General features: G+C 45.8%; 1 pseudogene; it reads right to left on the reverse strand.

The window, feature by feature from the left end:
* LOC147978111 (uncharacterized) overlaps positions 1 to 19564 on the reverse strand; it is an 80119-nt pseudogene extending 60555 nt beyond the window's left edge.
* Between the last annotated feature and the right edge of the window lie 3044 nt (positions 19565 to 22608).

Genomic DNA, 22608 nt, shown 5'->3' on the forward strand with positions numbered 1-22608 from the left:
TCCAGCCCCCGAGCCTTCCAATTGCCTGGATCCGTCAAAATGGATGGTCCAATATGTGTGATCTGGCTTTTCTTCAGGTGCTTGCATTTCCGTCCAATCATTGATGAAATCAACCAGTGCTTGAGACTTCACCGCCGTCCGAGGCACATACTTCTATCCGTGCGGCCCAAGCTCTATAGCCCACTTGGCAATCCGGCCAGTCGCTTCCCGGTTCTGGATGATATCCCCCAAAGGAGCAGAACTGATCACCGTAATTGGGCGCCCTTGGAAGTATTGCTTAAGCTTCCGGCTTGCCATAAAAACTCCGTACACTAGCTTCTGCCAATGCGGATACCTTTGCTTGGACTCAATGAGTACCTCGCTGATATAATAGACTGGACGTTGAACCGGATGCTCCTTACCTGCCTCCTTTCGCTCCACCACAATAGCCACGCTGACCGCACGAGCATTAGGAGCAATATATAGCAGTAACGGCTCCTTGTCAATGGGAGCGGCGAGCACAGGCGGATTGGCCAATTGCCGCTTTAAGTCCTCAAATGCTTCATCAGCAGCAGAACTCCAGACGAACTGATTCGTCTTCTTCAACATCTGATACAAAGGGATTGCCTTCTCACCAAGGCGGCTGATAAACCGGCTTAACGTGGCAATCCGGCCTGCCAGGCGTTGAACATCATTGATACACTTCGGTTTAGCCAGGGAGGTGATGGCTATGATCTTCTCCGGATTAGCCTCAATTCCCCTATTGGACACCAGAAAACCCAATAACTTGCCCGCCGGTACACCAAAGACACACTTGTTCGGATTAAGCATCATCTTGTACGTCCTCAGGTTATCAAAGGTTTCCTTCAAATCGTCAACCAGAGTCTCCTTCTCCCTGGACTTAACCACGATATCATCCACGTAAGCATGTACATTACGGCCAATCTGCTTGTGAAGACAATTTTGTACACACCGTTGATAAGTTGCCTGGGCACTTTTGAGCCCAAAGGGCATAGACACATAGCAGAAGGCTCCAAAGGGAGTTATGAATGCCGTCTTCTCCTGGTCCTTAACTGCCATTTTGATCTGATGATAGCCAGAATATGCATCCAAAAAACTTAAACGCTCACAACCCGCCGTAGCATCAATGATTTGATCAATACGGGGGAGGGCAAAAGGATCTGCTGGACAAGCCTTATTAAGATCTGTGTAATCCACACACATGCGCCAGGTGCCGTTTTTCTTAAGGACTAGCACCGGATTGGCATGCCACTCAGGGTGAAAAACTTCAACAATAAAACCAGCTGCTAAGAGCCTGGCTACCTCTTCTCCAATCGCCTTGCGTCTTTCTTCGTTAAACCGGTGGAGGAACTGTTTCACCGGTTTGTATTTAGGATCCACATTAAGGGTGTGCTCAGCGAGTTGCCTCGGTACACCTGGCATGTCAGAGGGCTTCCATGCAAAAATGTCCCAATTCTCACGGATGAACTCGATGAGCGTGGTTTCCTATTTCGGATCCAAGTTGGCACTGATGCTGAACTGCTTGGACGAATCGCCAGGTACGAAGTCAACAAGCTTAGTATCTGCTACCGATTTGAACTTCAGGGCCGGATCATGCTCCGTAGTTGGCTTCTTTAATGGAGTCATGTCCGCCGGATCAACACTGTCCTTATAATACTTCAGCTCCTTGGTGGCACAAACCGACTCTGCGTAGGCCGCATCTCCTTCCTCGCACTCTAAAGCGATTTTACTGCTTCTGTGAACCATTATTGTCCCCTTGTAACCCGGCATCTTGAGCTGCAAATACACATAATAGGGTCGTGCCATAAACTTGGCGTAGGCCGGTCGCCCAAACAGGGCGTGATATGGACTTTGGATTTTCACCACTTCAAACGTCAATGTCTCCGACCTGGAATCATGATCATCTCCAAAGGCCACTTCCAGAGCTATCTTACCAAGAGGATATGCTGACTTGCCAGGTACTACACTGTGGAACACCGTATTAGACGGTTTGAGATTTTTATCTGTTAGTCCCATACGACGGAAGGTCTCATTGTACAAGATATTAATGCTACTCCCTCCGTCCATGAGCACTTTGGTGAACTTGTAACCTCCCACCTGAGGTGCCACCACCAGAGCTAACTGACCCGGATTATCAACCTGGGGAGGGTGATCCTCTCTGCTCCATATGATTGGCTGTTCAGACCAGCGTAGATAACGGGGCACGGCCGGTTCAACAGACTTGACTGCCCGCCTCTGAACCTTCCGGTCTCGCTTGTCCAGGCTAGTGGTGAAGACATGGTACTGCCCACTATTCAACTGTTTTGGGTTACTTTGGTAACCTGACTGTTGCTGCTGCTGGTTGTAACCACCCTGGTTGTTCTGATTATTTTGACTGTTATGTCCGCCCGGATTACCATTAGATCCTGAACCGGAATTTCCTCCACCGTAACCCGGCCCGGATCCAGAGCCACCGCCGGAGCCGTGATCATACCGGAAAGCATTAGAATTCTTGAACTCCTGCATAATGAAGCAATCCTTCCAAAGGTGTTTTGCTGGCACCTCCTTCGTACCATGTCTTGGACAGGGCTGGCTCAGTAGATAATTTAGGTGGTCCGGGTTAGGGTTGGGCGCCCCACTTCGATTTTTCGGTTTACCCTTGCGTCGTTGGCCATTGTCCTGCGCGTTGCCACAAAGTCCATGTTACCATCCTCTTTATGCTTGCCTCCACCACCATTGCCTGCCCAGTGATGCTGCTGACCTTTGGAGTTGCTGTTCCTCCGACCCTTCCCTGCCTTGTCATCATCAGATTCGGGATCCTTGGTACTATCAGAATCAGCATACTTTACCAAAGCAGCCATGAGGGTCCCCATGTCAGTGCAATGGCGCTTCATCCGTCCCAACTTCAGCTTTAGGGGCCCAAACCGGCAGTTGCCTTCTAGGGTTAAGACTGCAGTGTCAGCGTTGATGCGGTCGGATGAATGCAACACTTGTGAGACCCGGCGCACCCAATGAGTCGTCGATTCTCCTTCCTCCTGGACACAGGCAGCTAAGTCTACTATCGACATGGGCTGCTTACATGTATCCTTGAAATTATTGATAAACCGGGCTCGTAATTGGGCCCATGAACTGATAGAATTGGACGGTAAGCTTTTTAACCTAGTGCGGGCCGTTCCTTCAAGCATCATGGTGAAGTATTTCGCACATGCCGCATCATCCACATCCAACATCTCCATGGCCATCTCATAGCTCTCCACCCATGTCTCTGGGGGTTGATCCGCCGTGTAATTTGGTACCTTGCGCGGGCCCTTGAAGTCCTTGGGTAGGCGCACATTGCGTAAAACGGGGACAAGGCAAGGCACCCCCAAAGACCTAGAAGTAATACCGGGTTCGACCGAAATAGTTGGATGAACCGGCATAAGCTGCCGAGCCTGATATTGTGCGGCTAACTCGGCCTCCCTGCGTGCTCGGGCCCGGTCCACCACTTCCTAAGCGTTATCAGCACCACCCGCCGGGTTATTGCCGCGGGGTGCTCCATGTCGTTCATTACTTGACACTGCCGGTTCCTCCATACGCCTGCTATAGCTCCGGCTTGGGCGAGGGGTTGAGTGGATCCGGTCGCGGCTGTACGAGTATGTTTCCTGTTGGTCCAAAGCTGTCCTAAGAAGCTCCTTGACCCGTCGCGTCTCTATCGCCTGCAGTGAGTCACCTTCAATTGGAATGGCCTCTAGCTGTGCAGCAGCGGCGACGAGATTGTCCATTGGGTTGGAGTAGTGACCCGGAGGTGTTGAAACAGCCTGAGGTATAACGGTGTTTCGACAAGGTGGATCCATCCGACGAGGCTGAACCGGCGCACCGGTCCCAGGAGCTTCCGCCCGGTTTCCCTCCAGCGGATAACTGGTTCCTACTCCCGGGGTGTTGAAAAGGTCTCTGGCCTCGAAAACGGGATCGGTACTTCCTCCTCATGACTTCATGCGACGCGTTCTGGTCCAACATGAGCATGTAGGCTTGTGCGTCTAGAGCGGCCCGCTCTGTGGCCATCCTGGTATCCTCAGCTGCCAGGTCCGCCTTGGTCTGGGTGATCTGTTCCCTTACCTTTGCAATCTCCGCCTTGTGGACGTCCTGATCCGCCGGATTAGCTTCCTCCATAAGCACAACCAATGCATCAAATAGCTCTGATAGAACTTGAGCCGGTGGGCGCACAGGGCCTCCTGCCCCGGCAGCCGTCGCCGCTGCTGAACCGGAGGTTGTTGCCGCAGCGGTCGAAGAATGAAGCAATGCTTGTGTGCCGGCCATGAATATTCCAACTCGGTTGGGCAGATCAGAGGGGTCCGGAATACTGTCGCCATCGGAACAGCCCCCAATCCGGCCATCTTGTAGCTGATATAGAGATTCGGTTTCTCCGGTCGATGACTCATCGCCGGAGTAAATGACGGTCTCTCCGCCAGGTCCCGATCCATCCTCATGACCTCCTCCAAGGATGACTCCCATGAAGGCATGCTTCATGGCCGGTTTAACCCGGGCAGATCGCGCACGCTGAGCCGTTTCGACGAGGTCGGTGCAGATATCCGGCTCAGGGCCCGATTCTCCGATCTTGCCGATGAAAACGTTTATGCCACCAAAGGGGACCCGGTACCCGTACTCAACTGAGCTGGCCTCGGGGCCCCAGCCTGCATCGTCGATGTAAAGCTTGCCGCGACGACTCTTAGTCATCCGGCCTACGGCGTAGCCCTCGAGTCCTTCAAAGCGGCCCTCGAAGAACTTGAAACCATCGTGCGATTGCCCCACGATTGCATAAGACCCGCGGTAGCAATAGAACGGGGAAAGTATACAGAAAAGACAGTTCTTTTCAATTTCGATTATCTATATATTAGTTCATTTCTATTTCTAGATATCTATTTCTATGGCGCCAACGGTCGTGGTTTTGTCACGGCAGATGTCCTAGAGAAAGGACTTAGTCGTGGAGCCATCGCGACGGGTTAGCTTGAAGGGGTTAAAGCGAACACAGGGACGCAAGAGAGTTTATACTAGTTCGGCCCCTTCGATGAAGGTAAAAGCCTACGTCTAGTTGTGATGGAATTGATGGGGTTTCGATGACTAGGGAGCAAACAAGCTTCGCCTATGTCTCGAGTTGTTGTCTGTTGTCCTTGAACCGCCGCCGGGTCGTCCCCTTATATACACGGGTGATGCCCGTCGGTTCACAGAGTCCCAATACCGGCTCATAGATGTGTCCGGCTTGGTCTCTACTTATTCCTAACTTACAATACAAGTTAAATACTAACGCCGGTTTACGGCTACAGGCCTTGAGCCCTCATCTACCTTCTTGGGCTTTAACATACTTAACTACTGACGAAGTTAACCCGGCCCAGATAGGCCGGTTTACACCCAGTAGTGATATCCCCAACAGGTCGAGTTACCGGAACCCAATGTGTGGTAGTAATTGTTCATGGATCACAAACACAGAACTCAGTTCCTGAGGACGGCTGCAATGAGACAACCCACCATGTACTCCTACATGGCCTCTCACCGCTACCTTTACCAAATCATGTTCACACACTTAGCTCACACAGTAGGACATGTTCATCACCATTCCAATTCATTCCCGATGAATCAGACCTGACTCAACTCTAAGCAATAGCAGGCATGACAAACAAGCATGAATGAGTAGGCACACCAGGGCTCAGACAACTCCTACTCATGCTAGTGGGTTTCATCTATTTACTGTGGCAATGACAGGTCATGCAAAGGAAAGGGGTTCAACTACCGCAGCATGTAACAGTTGAATCGTTGTTGTCCTAATGCAGTAAAAGAGAGCAGGAGCGAGAGAGTGGGATTGTATCGGAATGAACAAAGGGGTTTTTCTTGCCTGGCACTTCCGAAGATAATATAGTTCTTCATCGGTGTCATCGATCAATTGTCGGAACCACGTCTATCGGGGGGACAATCACCGGCAAACACAGAAAGAATACAATCAATGCAATGCAACAATATGATGCATGATCATGGCATGGCAATATGATGTGAGTTGAGCTAATGCAGCTAGCAATGGTTTAAATGAAGTTGGTTTGAACCCAAGGTTCAAATTCAAACTCCATGTAAGACATTTCAAATGCCATTAATTCAAATTGTCTTATACAACAACTTTAAGTTGTTCAAACATGCATGAAAATTCAAACCGGCGACGACCACAAAACACGGCGAGGCGTGTCGGATTTGCGCTTGAGGCCTCGGGTTAGGGCACTGAGGGCACCAGGGCATAGCCCTTGCTCGCCCGCATCAAGAGGAGGCGGAGTTGGGCGCGGGGGTCACCGGAATCAATGCCGGCGACGAGGTTTGCGGCGGCCGTGGTTCGGCCAAGATCAGAATCAGCGTTGTGGTGCACGGCAGGGCGAGCGGTGGGGTGCTCCGTGCTCCTGCAGACATGCTGAGCACGGTGACGCTCTCAGGCTCGAGCTGCAGTGGTTGCAACAACGACGGCGACATGGCCGGCGGCAGGGGAAGCTCGGCCACGGCGGTTACGGACGCTAGAGGTCGCAACAACAAAGATAACGAGGGGGAAAAGACGGCGAGCTCACAGCGGTCACGTAGACAAGCTCGGCGGGTGGGGGACGCTCTGGGCGAGGCGAATCGAGCGACGGCGTTCGTCGGAGCAGACGAGGAAGATGGCGGCGGTGACGACGCTGCAGGGCATCCGCGGGTGCGTTCTTCGGCTTGGAGCTTCACGGCATCGAGGCGGAGCTAGAGGTCACAGCCACGGGGCAAGGGAACGGCGGTGGGCGCGGTGGTGCTCGTCTGCGGTCTCGGGCGTGTCCGGGGAGGAGCGTGGGAGAGAGACGGAGGAGGAAGAGAGGCACGGGGAAAGTGAGGGGGGTCGAGGGGGTCGCGTGTCGTTCGTAGCAAGGTCCAGGCGGACAGCGGCAAGCAGGAGGTGGCGAGCTATGGCGCGCGCGCGGACACGCCTCTGCCAGTAGGCAGAGGTTGAAGACGGCTCTGCCCCTGGTGGGCTGGGCCACCAGGTGGGCTGGCCGGTGCAGCTGGGCCGACTACAGGTAAGGCCAGGTAGGTTTTCTCCTTCTCTATTTTTTTCCTATTTTGGTTTCTGTTTTCTATTTATGCAATTTGTTTTTGATTTGGTAAAAACACCAAATCATTTCTATAAATCCTGAAATTAATTATGGGCAATAACTGAATTAACTCAGAGGCCCTTAGCTATTTCCAGAATTGTTGGAGAATTTAATAATATTAATAGCAATTAAATGCCCCAATTCAAATATTTTATGACTTAATTTCAATGCCCAACTTGTTCCTTAAAAATGCTCATTATTTTTGGTATGGATCAAAACCATTGTCAAAAATAACAAACATCAAATAAGAGCATTTTGGGTTCTTGAATGAAATTTATTTAAGCTGGACCTATTTGGATTTCGAAGTGCTAGGGTTTTATCACCCCCAATTCAAATTTTCAAAAAAAATTAAACATGATGCACACACAAGCAAGCCTAGTGCAAAACCAGAAGCTAGGGATGTGACAGCGGTATATCAGCCATCTCTGCGTGGCACTTCTTCAACTGGGATACGTGGAACACGTCGTGAACTCCCGACAATCCTTCAGGTAATTCCAACTTGTAGGCTAATTCTCCCATACGTTCCAAAACTTTGTATGGGCCTACAAAACGTGGCGCTAACTTTCCCTTAACTCCAAAGCGCTTAACTCCTTGGAGTGGTGATACTCGAAAATAAACTCGGTCTCTGACTTCGTATACTGTCTCCTTGCGTTTAGAATCTGCATAACTCGTCTGTCTGGATTGGCCTACCTTGAGCCTATCGCGAATCAATTTCACTTTCTGTTCAGACTCCCTTATCAGATCCGGTCCAAACAACTGGCGGTCTCCAACTTCATCCCAAGACAATGGGGTCCTGCACCTCCTTCCGTACAAGGCTTCGAAAGGGGCCATCTTCAAACTGGATTGATAGATGTTGTTGTAAGAGAACTCCGCATATGGCAAATTCTCGTCCCAACTAGATCTGTAATCTAGCGCGCAAGCTATTAGCATATCCTCCAAAATCTGATTGACTCTCTCAGTCTGCCCATTGGTCTGCGGGTGGAAAGCTGTCCTAAACTCCAGTCTGGTTCCCAAAGTTTCATGCAACTGATTCCAGAACTTTGAGGTAAACTGGGTTCCTCTATCTGATACAATGCTCCTTGGAACTCCATGAAAACATACGATCCTGGTCCTATATATCTTTACCAACTTGGCACTAGTGTAGGTAGTCTTCACTGGGATGAAATGAGCTACCTTTGTCAAACGATCGACTACAACCCAAATCGAGTCATAGCCTGAACGAGTTCTGGGCAATCCTGTAATAAAATCCATGCCAAACTTATCCCACTTCCATTCGGGTATTGGCAATGGCTGTAGCAATCCTGCTGGCTTCTGATGCTCTGCCTTTACTCTCTGACATACATCACAAACTGCTACATACTCCGCAATATCCTTCTTCATTCCGGTCCACCAGATAGTATCCTTCAAATCCAAATACATCTTGGTATTTCCTGGGTGAATCGAATATGGTGAATCATGGGCCTCCTGCAGAATTAACTTCCTAATCTCCGGGTCACTGGGCACATAAACACGATCTTCAAACCATAAGGTATCGTGCTCATCCTCACGAAATCCCTTAGCTTTTCCTTTGCTCATTTTCTCCTTAATAGAAGCAATCTCCTTGTCAGTCATTTGAGCTTCTCTGATCTTATCCATCAAAGTAGACTGAATCTCTAGTGCTGCTACATAGCCTCTCAGAACTATCTTCAAACATAGCTCTAGAAAATTTTCGGCTAACTCCCTTGGTAAATCTCCCGTCATTAGGGTTTTGACATGGCTCTTACGGCTCAACGCATCCGCTACTACGTTAGCCTTTCCGGGGTGATAATGCAATTTCATGTCATAATCCTTGATGAGCTCCAACCATCTCCTTTGTCTGAGGTTCAACTCCTTCTGTGTGAAAATATACTTCAAACTCTTGTGATCTGTGTACACCTCGCAATGGTTTCCAATCAGAAAATGTCTCCAAGTCTTCAAGGCATGCACTACGGCTGCTAACTCCAAATCATGCGTAGCATAATTCAACTCATGAGGTTTAAGCTGTCGTGAGGCATATGAAACAAATCTTCCTTCTTGCATAAGCACTGCTCCAAGTCCTCGACGTGAAGCGTCACAGTACACCTCATAATCCTTGGTCTGATCCGGTAAAATCAACACTGGTGAGGTAACCAAACGTTTCTTCAACTCCTGGAAACTAGCCTCACATTCCTCAGTCCATTTGAACTTGGTATCTTTCTTCAACAACTCCGTCATAGGCTTCGCAATCTTTGAGAAATTCTCAATAAACCTCCGGTAGTATCCTTCGAGTCCAAGAAAACTCCGGATCTCTCCAACTGTTGTTGGTGCTTCCCACTTGGTCAGAGTATCAACTTTAGTGGTATCTACTGCTATACCTTCTCCGGATATAACGTGTCCGAGAAATCCAACTTCCTTCAACCAAAACTCACATTTGCTGAACTTGGCATATAGTTGATGTTCTCTGAGCTTTCCAAGAACCAAACGCAAATGCTCCTTATGCTCCTCTTCATTCTTCGAGTAAACTAGGATATCATCAATGAACACTACAACGAACTTATCCAAGAACTCCATAAACACTTTGTTCATCATTTTCATAAAATATGCAGGTGCGTTAGTCAGACCAAATGACATAACGGTATACTCGTACAGCACATACCTGGTGGTAAAAGTTGTCTTAGGTATATCCTGTTCTCGAATCTTCAATTGGTGGTATCCTGATCGCAGATCGATCTTGGAAAATACCTTAGCTCCTTGCAATCGATCAAACAGATCATTGATCATTGGTAGTGGGTACTTGTTCTTGATGGTTACTTCATTCAAACCTTGATAATCAACAACCATCGTTAATGATCCATCCTTCTTTTCCACCAGAAGTACTGGCGATACCCAAGGCGATGAACTTGGGTGAATGTATCCTTTATCTAGTAACTCCTTAATTTGCTTCTTAATCTCCACCAAATCCTTTGCAGGCATCCTATATGGTCTCTTTGATATTGGCCCGGTGCCTGGCAAAAGCTCAATCAAAAACTCAAAATCTCCATCCGGTGGCATGCCTGGCAATTCTTCTGGAAATACTTCGGGGAAATCCTTCACTACTAGTACTTCCTCCTGCACAACTCCTGTTAAACAATTTACTTGAGTCCTCTTCGGCACATGCCGGGATACATACTTGATCCTTCTCCCTTCTGGGGTGGTAAGCAAGATCGACTTACTGGCGCAATCGATGTTTCCTCCATACATCGACAACTAATCCATACCCAGAATTACATCCAAACGTTGTGATTCCAATATTATCAAATCTGATGGGAACACATGCCTACCTATAATTAATGGCACTTGAAAAAATCCTTGGCTAGCCATATACTCCGCTCCTGGTGAGCTTACTAACATAGGTGTTCTAAGAACTATGGTGGGCAGGTTATACTTATCCACAAATCCCCTTGATATGTATGAATGCGATGCACCAGTATCAAAAAGAACGAGTGCAGTAAATGACTTAACCAAAAACTTACCTATTACTGCATCCGGCTGCTCTTCAACCTCCTCCACATTAACGTGGTTCACCTGTCCCCTGTTGAAAGGGTCCGGCTTCTTCCCAGAGCTTCCATTGCCATTTCCATTCTAGGATTCAGGACATTCATTAGCATAATGTCCGGTCTTCTGGCACTTAAAGCAAGTGACTTGGCTCAAGTATCTCTTGGCTGGGGTCGATGGGTTGGTGCGATTCTGGCCGTTGTTTCCTCCATTCCCATTACCATTCTTGGTGCCATTGTGATTGTGCGAGCTACCTCCTCTATGGGTATGCTGAAAATGTCCTCCCGGTCTAGGGGTAAAACATGGCTTCTGCTGAGCTCCTGAAGTGTGCTTCCCTTGTCCATACTTCCTCTTGCGGTTCTCAATCTGCTGCTGCTTCCCATCAATCATGAGATCATGATCTACCAACTCTTGGTAGCTATTGAAGGTGGCTACCATCAACTGCATGCTCAACTCATCATTCAGTCCTTCCAGAAACTTCTCCTGCTTAGTTGCATCCGTAGCAACGTCATCTGGGGCATAATGTGCTAGTTTACTAAAGTCCTCCACATACTGGCCAAATGTCCGTCCTCCTTGGCGCAAGTTGCGAAACTCTCGCTTCTTCATGGCCATAGCTCCTGCTGAAACATGGGCAGTTCGAAAAGCCTGCTGAAACTGGTCCCATGTGACAGTGTCGACAGGGAAAGTGGCTGTGAAATTCTCCCATCATGATGCTGCGGGTCCTTCAAGCTGATGTGCGGCAAACTTCACCTTTTCCACATCCGTGCATCCTATTGTGGTCAACTCCCTAGCTGTTTTGCGGAGCCAATCATCTGCTACTATCGGCTCGGTGCTATTGGAAAACACCGGCGGATTCAGCCTAAGAAAACGGGCTAAGTGATCAACAGGTGGTGGTGGTGGTGGGTTGTTGTTGTTGTTGTTCCCCTGGTTCTGATTCTGGACTAACAACTGCATCAATGTGTTATGCTGCTGGATCAACTGGGTGAGCTCTGGTGGAAAGGTAAATCCGGGGTCACGTCTTGGAGGCATCTGAGGTTTTAGAAAAGATGAGATTTAAGAATAGAGAGGGGTCTAAAGAGAAAACACTACCCATATGCACATGAGGCAAAAGCAAACAATTCACTTCATTCAATCAATCAAACAAGGGCATACAATCGATCTAACTATCGCAAAAGTGCTCGGGCTACTATATTTACATGGTGTACTACTACTACTACTGATGAGGTGGTCTACTAGAAATATTCTTCGGTTGCAGACTCCATGATATCTGCTCCAGCTTCATCAACATAGTCATCATCGCTATCATCTGGATCCGAGTTAGTGTCATCGATGATGATGTAGTCTTCCGGGCGAATCTCCTTGGGTTCTTCGTCTTCTTCTACTGGTGTAGGGCCTCCCATGAATATTCCGATCTTCTTGATCAGATCGTCATTCTTCTCCACTAATACTTCTATTTCCTCTTCATAATCTTCACGTGTAGCCTTGAGCTCTTCCTCCAGTTCCTTGATTCTTGTCCTTGCCTTCTTCAGATCTATCATGTCGGCGCACATCTGGTTTTGCTGACGTCGAATGTGCTGGTCTAACTCCTGGATAAAAGCTGCAACTGATCTATCCTTTCTGGTGCTGATCATCTCCTAGTGCTCATCTCAGCGCCCACAAATCTGGTAGATAGTATCCTTGAGATCATTGCGGTAGACTTCTCCAATGCGTCCCATGACGATGTGAGCTGCCGTGCTCTTTCCTAGATTCCAAGTTGGTGCATCAAAAGAAAACTCTATGGTCTCAGTGACTGGCATGAACGTCCTTCCTGGAACTTGAACTTGAATCATCCAGCGCTCTTCTTCAGGTAAAGTGGCGTTGTAGGTTCCGGTAAAGCTTGGTACTCCTATGTTTAGGTATCTAGTGACTTCCTTCAAGTGACGTCCAAAGGGTGTATCATCATCCGGTTGCGTGAACTTGTTCCTTGCATCTGCCATCCTAAAAGAGTAGAAAATATGAGAGGTCAGAAAGAGAAGAGAGTGAGTAGTGATCTAGGTCTTTAGCTTAGTGGTCGTGTCCTACAGTCAGCGTGTGCTCTAATACTATCTTTGTAGCGACCAGACCTCAAACGGTCCGATCTCTGTGCTCAGGTGTCATCCCTGGATCAGTAATGCTGACACCACACAGTACTTGAAGGATGTATAACAGAGTAGCAATCACACATTTATTACATCGAGTGTCTCAAAAGAGAACTTATTACAATAAATATGGCTTAAGGCCATCTAATAACGATAACAGCGGAAGGCTTGGAAGTTAAGTGAGTCCATCAACTCCAACGGCATCACTGAGTATAGAACCACGACCTAAAAACTCCTTAATCGTCGTCTGAAAAGTCTGCAACATTAACGTTGCAGCCCGAAACGGGTCAGCACATGGAATATGCTGGCAAAGTAACACATAGAGAGTAATGGAATGAAACAGCTATTCTATATGCATATTTGGCTGGTGGAAAGCTCTATGGTTACAGTTTTGTGTAAAGCCAATTTTCCCTACTGCAAAGGAATAAATTTATTTAACTATCATGGTAGTTGTTAAACATTGAGAATGGTTGACAGCATTCTCAATCCCAATTAAGCATCATCATTAAACAAAACCCAACAAAATTTAATTTTAGAGTAACATGTTCAGATTCACATGATAATCCTGGTACTAGATACTCAAGATGTCTAGAACCAGGGACATGGCTAATCATGATTAGTTTATACACTCTGCAGAGGTTTGCGCACTTTTCCCCACAACACTCAATCGCCTCCGTTTGGTTTCTCGCACTACATGGTGTTTGAGAAACGGATGGCCGAGACATAGTCTTTCAGAAGCGCTAGCACCTTACGATCGGTTAGACCGTTACACCTACTTTCCCCTACATTTGCTAGTCTACCACTGTAAGAGTTCGCACAACTTAGTAAACTATGCTAGAGCCCATAGTAGCTTGTGACTGCACACAGAAGTTTCTAGCATGAATAATCTCATGATCCCTTTGAGCCTGGGTGGCGGTCCATAAAAAAATAGGCAATCCTGGAATACCCAGGTGCCTCAATCCACCCAGATGTGTATTTAAGTTGCCACCTTAAGTAAACCATAAGTTAACATCTCACATCTGTCATGGATACACTCACCCAATCCACGTCTACTACCATAGCATGGCATAATAGGCAAACGTAGAAGTAACTCCCAAAGGTTTGATAATAACAGGTAATAGGTTCTACCTCATCTACTTCCCAAACCCACAATTTAATTAGATCCTAATCATGCAAAGTGTGAGGATTGATCTAATGCAATAAAACTGGGTAGTTGGAAAGCATGATCAAAGTGTTACTTGCCTTGCCGATGATCCGGGAAACCTAGCGATTCGAAGTAGCAAGCGGCGCACTCCGGGTACTCTATCTCAAACAAACAAGCATACAATAAATACTCAACTAATACACAGGTAAAACTCCAATAAGAGATCTAACCAGAAAGTTCAACTTAGGAACTCCGGTTGGCAAAAAGAATCAAATCGAACGAAGCCACGAAAGACAAACGGCAAAAGAAACAGGCTTCATTTACTATTCTGGATCTAGGGAAATTTTTATAGTGGAAAAAACTTGTTTGAGTTGGTTAAACGGAAGGAGGGTTTCGAGACGAAACTCCAGGCGCTTGAATCGTCTGATTCCGATAAACGAGCGAAAAATTAGACTAAAACGAAAATCAGATCAGAGGTCGCGATCAGAAAATTCGCGGATTTAATCCGAGAAAAAGAAAAACAACGAACGTCCGTTAAAACGAACGAACGGACGAACGTTCACTAATTAAATAAACCGGAAAAACCGATCTATTTAAAAAAACCGAAACTAAAAAATGAGCAAAACCGTCGGAAAACCGAATGGTTTTTCGAGAAAAACCGGAGGCTAAAAAAACTACCTCCCGCGACTCCGACGGTGGCGGCGGTGACGCGGCGGAGCGGCGGCGCGGCGGCGGATGGCGCGGGGCGCGGCAGCGGCGGCGGCGGGGCGCGGGCCCGGCTAGGGTTAGGGTTTGGGCGGGGCGGCGGCTTGGGCTTCGGCCGGGGGCGGGGCGCGGCTTATAAGAGGCCCGGCTAGGAGAGTCCTGGCCGGTTACGGCCCAAGGTCGGTTCGGACTCCTTTTTTTTTAAATAATTATGCTTGGAAGAAAAAACAAAAGAAATACTAAACGGACTCCAAAAATCCCGAAGTAAATTTTCCCCGGCTTGTAAAATCAAGCCGCACAGGGTGAACATTTATTTGGGGCCTAAATGCAATTTTGAAAAACACACATTTTTCCTAAATTCAAATAAAATATCAAATAAAACCAAAATTAAATCTTATTTTATTTTTTATTAAATCCTAAATATTTCTTTATTTTGGGAAAGTCATTTTATTCCCTCTCTCATATTTTTTTAATAGAAATAATTGAAGATAAAATAAATAAAATCAAATGATCCTATTTTCAAAATTTGAGACAACTCAAATATGAAAATAACGAAATCCCCAACTCTCTCCGAGGGTCCTTGAGTTGCGTGAAATTTCTAGGATCAACCAAAATGCAATAAATATGATATGCAATGATGATCTAGTGCATAACATTCCAAATTGAAAATTTGGGATGTTACACATATTGGGTAATTTGGTTGTGGATCTTTTTATCAAAATTTTCAATTAACTCAACGGTAGAAACTTTATTTTCAATAATTTCATGTTTTTGCATTACATGCTCCAAAGTTAACATAGTTCCATTAACCAAAAGAGGGGGTGAGCCAAACAAATCTATCATAGAATTATAGGAATCGAAAGTATGGCTACCCAAGAAATTCCCTCCGGCAATGTTATCAAGGACAAATCTGTGCCAAGGAATAGAACCTACATAAAAATTGCGGAGAAGAATAGAAGTAGATTGCTTCCTGGTAGATCTATTTTGACCATTGCAAATTCTATACCAAGCGTCTTTCAGGTTTTCCCCTTCCCTTTGCTTAAAGTTAAGAACTTCATTTTCGGGAGATAACGGAGAAGATAGGGGACTAGCCATAATGGCAAGCAGGCAACCCAACACATAAGCGAACAAGAAACGGGAAAAAGAGGCAAATAGAGAAAGAGAGGGAGGATGGACAGAGAGGGCGAATAAAACGGCAAGGGTGAAGTGTGGGAGAGGAAAACGAGAGGCAAATGGCAAATAATGTAATGCGGGAGATAAGGGTGTGTGATGGGTACTTGGTATGTCTTGACTTGCAACGGCGCCACAAGTGACTCGTTGTCGGGAGTCAAATCTTGACTTGTCTTGCGCGAACCACCCCGGCAACGGCGCCAAAAATTCTTCTTGCTACCTCTTGAGCACTGCGTTGGTTTTCCCTTGAAGATGAAAGGGTGATGTAGCAAAGTAGCATAAGTATTTCCCTCGGTTTTTGAGTACCAAGGTATCAATACAGTAGGAGGCCGCGCACAAGTCCCACGCACCTACACAAACAAATAAATCCTCGCAACCAACACGATAAGGGGTTGTCAATCCCTACACGATCACTTACGAGAGTGAGATCTGATAGATATGATAAGATAATATTTTTGGTATTTTTATGATAAAGATGCAAAGTAAAATAAATGGTAAAGGAAATAACTAAGTATTGGAAGACTAATATGATGGAAGATAGACCCGGGGGCCATAGGTTTCACTAGTGGCTTCTCTCAGGAGCATAAGTATTTTACGGTGGGTGAAAAAATTACTGTTGAGCAATTGACAGAATTGGGCATAGTTATGAGAATATCTAGGTATGATCATGTATATAGGCATCACGTCTGAGACAAGTAGACCGACTCCTTCCTGCATCTACTACTATTACTCCACACATCGACCGCTATCCAGCATGCATCTAGAGTATTAAGTTCAAGAGAACAGAGTAACGCTTTAAGCAAGATGACATGATGTAGAGGGATAAACTCATGCAATATGATATAAACCCCATATTGTTATCCTCGATGGCAACAATACAATACGTGCCTTGCTGCCCCTACTGTCACTGGGAAAGGACACCGCAAGATTGAACCCAAAGCTAAGCATTTCTCCCATTGCAAGAAATATCAATCTAGTAGGCCAAACCAAACTGATAATTCGAAGAGATTTCAAAGATAACCAATCATACATAAAAGAATTCAGAGAAGATTCAAATATTGTTCATAGATAAACTTGATCATAAACCCACAATTCATCGGTCTCAACAAACACACCGCAAAAGAAGATTACATCGAATAGATCTCCAAAGAGAGGGGATTGAGATCCAAAAAGAGAGAAGAAACCATCTAGCTAATAACTATGGACCCGTAGGTCTGAAGTAAACTACTCACACTTCATTGATGAGGCTATGGGGTTGATGTAGAAGCCCTTCGTGATCGATGCCCCCTCCGGCGGAGCTCCGGAAAAAGGCCCCATGATGGGATCTCGTGGATACAGAAAGTTACGGCGGTGGAATTAGGGTTTTGGCTCCGTATCTGGTAGTTTGGGGGTACGTAGGCATATATAGGAGGAAGGAGTACATCGATGGAGAAACAGGGGGCCCACAAGGGTGGAGGGCGCGCCTGGGGGGTAGGCGCGCCCCCTACCTCGTGCCTTCCTCATTGATTGCTTGACGTAGGGTCCAAGTCCTCTAGATCATGTTCGTTCCGAAAATCACATTCCCGAAGGTTTCATTCCGTTTGGACTCCGTTTGATATTCTTTTTCTGCGAAACCCTAAAATAGGCAAAAAAACAGCAATTCTGGGCTGGCCCTCCGGTTAATAGGTTAGTCACAAAAATAATATAAAAGTGTATAATAAAGCCCAATAATGTCCAAAACAGAATATAATATAGCATGGAACAATAAAAAATTATAGATACGTTGGAGACGTATCAGGAGGAGTTGGCACTTTCTCATGTACTTCCTTGAGTACAGTTTCCACTTGTAATAGAAATCCCTCCACACCTTTATCCAGAAGCTTGTGCATTTTCTCAGCTGGAATTTCCTTTATATTGGCCACATCATTGTATATAGCTGTTGTCACTGTTTGCTTGTCTCCTTGTGTGAAACTGAAAGTGTTTCTTGGTATATCAAAAGCAATAGGACTCATTGTTGTAAACCAATCATATCCCAAAATCACATCATGACTAGGCAAGGGCAAAGTTCTGAAGTTATGCTTGAGTTTGTTTTTGGCCAGTTGGAATTCACATTCAGGTACTACTGCTGTAGAATACAATTTACTTCCCCCATCTACTGCAATAGCTCTTGGTTTAACTGGCAAGAGCTGGCAATTTGCTTTCACTGCAAACTCTTGACTGGTGAAAGAACAAGAACTGCCAGAATCTAATAGTGCTACAGCTCTCTTACCATTAATGTGAATGAGAACAGTTGGGGTTTTAACTGCTATCTGCTGCCCCATAGCAAAAGCAGATATGAACATTACCTGTTCTTGTGTTTTAGTTGGTTCTTCTTGCTCCTGTGCAATGTTTTCTTCAGAGTTTAACTGCATTTCTTCAGGTGCTTCTTGTTGCAAGAGGTGGACATTTGGTATCAGTTTGCACTTGTGGCCATGAACGCATTTATCTCCACATGTCCAGCATTCTCCCACTTTTCTTAATTTTTGAACATTGCGTGTACTGTTATCAGTGGTTTGATTAACTGTATGTTGCTGAACAGGAACAGGAACAATATTTGTTTTTCTATTACTTCCCCCACTACTCTTCTGATAAAAGTTGGTGTGAGCAAAACCTTGTTTCTTTACAGTTGCAGGCATAGGAGGGTGATGAGGTTCAATCTCTCTTGCTAAACAGTAAGCAGCTGTGAGTGATTGTGGTCTCAGTGGCCTGATTTGAAACTTAATTCCATCTCTTAACCCATTCACATAACATATGACAAACCACAACTCTCCTAGTTCAGGATTTTCTTCGTGTACCTTTGCCATTAAATCCTCAAATTCTTTAGTGTACACTGATACTGTATTGTTGATCTGTTTCAGACTTGTAAATTTTTCTGTAAGGTCATAAGTCCCCTGTTCAGAGAACCTTTTTGCTACTTCAGCTCCAAATTGTTTCTACCTCAACTGTGTCTTTAAGATACCCGATCTTCTCAACCAAGTATCTGCTTCTTCAATCATGTACATCTGAGCTAGGGATAATTTATACTCTTCAGGTGCTCCAGACATTTGAAAATATTTGTTGCATTGCCTTATCCAGCCTACAGGATCTATGCCAGAAAATCTAGGGAAAACCAACTTAGGCCCTCTAGTAATAGATTTCATGAACTTGGCTTGCATGTCCTATTCATATGTTTTATAGTACCCCTGCCACAGCTGCCTATCTCTGTTTTGTTGATATATTTCATTGAATGCATGAGTGTAATCCTTTTTTCTGCCAGTGGCTGGAGTTCCCATCTGACTAGCTGCATCTTGTCTGCCCTGGTTGTGGAATCCAGGAGGAACTGCTGGTCTATTGGTCCTGATAGGGGGTAAGTTGTGGAGCTGCATCTCTTCGAACTGCTTTGAATTTTCCTTTTCTGTTGCTAGTTGTTTCCTCAGGTGCTCCATTCTTGCTTCATGTTCTTGATTTTGTGCTTAATGAAGTGTAGGAGATCTCACTACCTGTGCTGAACTGGATGGTCGATCAAGGTTTTGTGTTGTGTGGCTTGATTTTACCAGAGAGGACAACACATTACTGATGGTAGATAATTGTTTACCCAGATCCAAAACCACTTGTTCCACTGTGCCCACGGTTTTTGCAATTTCTCCCTGCTTGGAGCCGATGGACTGCACCTCGTCTTGCAACTTGGATACCTGAACTTGCATCTCCATGTTGTCCTTTTGCAAAACTACAAAATCACCCTGAATTGCTAGCATCTCTTGCAGATATGTATCATCTATTGTCTTGGCTCTCCCCATCTCCTTGATTCGAGGTGTGGGTATGGAATTTTACCTCTGGACAACCAGGAACCCTTCCCAAACCTCAAATCCTGCCGCCGCCACGATCCATGCCCCCTTGGCACATAGATCAATGCTGGAACATGGAATTTTACCATTCAAACAGTGTGCTCGAACAACCGTTTCTGCTCGGCTGATCTGTGCCCGAATTCTCGCCGCCGCCAGCGCCAACCGATCGGTCCCCGCCACCAACGCTGCCAGAAATCCTGCCGCCGTCGCTGCACACGAAGAAGGGTGGGAATCACTGATCTGGAAAAAATTCCCCATCGGAGCGTGTTTCTGCCGAAGAACTTTGGCTCATGATACCATTTCTCACGCCCGATCTACACTTATGCGGATTTAGCAAAGGATTTGAGAGAATTTGGTATAGAGAAATCTCAGATCTATAGATATTTGCTATTGAGTTGGAGTATATCGCAAGCCACCGAGGCGAGTCTAGAAAAGTAGAGATGATTCACGCCAGCCACATCCCGGCTGGTTTTATGGGCAAATAGTTACCGACAAGTGAAAAGCTACAGTTACTACTATATAACGGTACATTAGTGAAATCAACGGCTCATGATGAAGCGGTACCCGAGGAGGTCTCTGGATCGTTGGATAATTGAATCTTGACCCGCGGGTTCAGGCCTGACACCAAGGCTACGGAAGCGGGGTCCTGGGTCGACGGCGGTGGCAGTAGCCTAGCTTCACGCATGGCCCTGATCATGGCATGGTGGTCGGCATCAATAGTCACGCTGCTACTAAGTGGAGACGGGTGCATCTTCTTCCATGCGATCTAGGTGGAAGGGCATCGGGGAAGCGGTGGCGGCTCGCGGTCCGGTCGCCGATGGCGGCGTGAGGAGTGATGCGCATGCGCGAGGGGTGAGGTGCATCTCCCATGACTTTCCCTGTGTAGATGAGGTGTTTGATGAAATGCCTTAGAGAGAGGGGAGGAGGAAGAAGAAGACATGATAGTTTTTATGCCTACCTAGCACTTTTTTCTGCCAACTTAGCCCGACGGACGGGCCAGACAAACTGGTGATGTCATCAAAACACTTAGCATCTACCATCAGTGTTTTTGGCCGCTGTCAATTCTTCGGTTCGGTGTGAAATGTCGCATTTTGTAAAGTGGTGGTTTTCCATGAGTTGTGATATGAAAGTGGTGGTTCTGTGCATTTTACTCCATTGTTATATGTTGTAACATCCCAAATTTCCAATTTGGAATGTTATACATTAGATCATCAATGCATATCATATTTTATTTTGCATTTTGGTTGATCCTAGAAATTCTACGCAACTCAATGACCCACGGAGAGAGTTAGGGATTTCGTTATTTTCATATTTGAGTTTTCTCAAATTTTGAGAATAGGATCATTTGATTTTATTTATTTTATCATCACTTATTTCTATTACAAAAATATGAGAGAGGGAATAAAATGACTTTCCCAAAATAAAGAAATATTTAGGATTTAATATTAAAATCAAATAAGATTTTATTTCGGAGTTTTTGGTGTTTTATTTGAATTTAGGAAAAATGCATTTTTCAAATTTGCATTTAGGTCCCAAATAAATGTTCGCCTTGTGCGACTTGAATTTAGAAGCCCATGAAAATTTATATCGGAATTTTTGGAGTCCGTTTAGTATTTTTTTTCTTCCGAGCGGAATAATTTAAAAAAAAAACTAACCAACCTAGCGGCCGTGTCCGACCCGGACTCCCGGCCCACTAGGCTTTATAAGCCGGGGGGAGCCAGCCAAGGCCCAGCCACCCGCGCCCCAAACCCTAGCCCAGCCGCCGCCCAGCCGCCTCGACTTCCGTGCCAACGTTTTTTAAAAAAACAAAAAAAGAAAAATCGGTTTTCGTCGGTTTTTTTTAGATTCGGTTTTTTTAAATAGATCGGTTTTCCAGTTTATTTAACTAGCGAGCGTTCGTCCATTCGTTCGTTCTAGCGAGCGTTCGTCGTTTTTTTTCTTTTCTCGGATTAAATCCACGATTTTTCTGATCGCGATTCCTGAACCGATTTTCGTTTTAGTATAACTTTTCGCTCGTTTATCGGAATCAGGCGATTCAAGCGCCTAGAGTTTCGTCTCGAAACTCTCTATCCGTTTAACCAACATAAATAAGATTTTGCTACTGTAAAATTTTCCCTAGATCCAGATTACTAGAACGAAGTTGTTTTCTTTCGCCGTTTGACTTTCGTTGCTTCGTTCGATTTGATTCTTTTTGCAACCGGAGTTCTTAAGTTGAACCTTCTGGTTAGATCTCTTATTTGCGTCTTACCCGTGCATTAGATGAGTACTTATTGTATGCTTGTTTGTTTGTCTGCGATAGAATACCCGGAGTGCGACGCCTATTACTTCGAATCGTTAGGTTTCGCGGATCATCAGCAAGGCAAGTAACACTTTGATCATACCTTTTCTACAACCCAGTTTTAGTGCATTAGATCAATTCTCACACATTGCATGATTAGGATCAAATAAAATTGTGGGATGGGAAGTAGATGAGGTAGTACCTATTACCTGTTATTATCAAACCTTTGGGAGTTACTTCTGCGTTTTCTTATTATGCCATGCTATGCTAGTAGACGGGGATTGGGTGAGTGATATCCATGACAGATGTGAGATTCTTAATTAATGGTTTATCTTAGGTGGCAACTTAAACACACATCTGGGTGGATTGAGGCACCTGGGTATTCCAGGACTTGCCTGTTTTCTTTTGGACCGCCACCCAGGCTCAAAGGGATCATGAGACTATTCATACTAGAAACTTCCGTGTGCAGCCACAAGCTATTATGGGCTCTAGCATAGTTGCCTAAGTTGCGCGAACTCTTACAGTGGTAGACTAGCAGATGTAGGGGATGTAGGTGGTACGGTCTACCCGATCGTAAGGTGCTAGCGCTTCTGAAAGACTATGTCTCGGTCATCCGTCTTCTCAAACACCATGTAGTGCGAGAAACCAAACGGAGGCGATCGAGTCTTGTGGGGAAAAGTGCGCAAACCTCTGCAGAGTGTAATAAACTAATCATGGT

The sequence above is a fragment of the Triticum urartu genome, chromosome 3A (assembly GCF_056163025.1).
Source record: "Triticum urartu cultivar PI428250 chromosome 3A, HENAU_Tu73, whole genome shotgun sequence".
Lineage (NCBI taxonomy): Eukaryota > Viridiplantae > Streptophyta > Magnoliopsida > Poales > Poaceae > Triticum > Triticum urartu.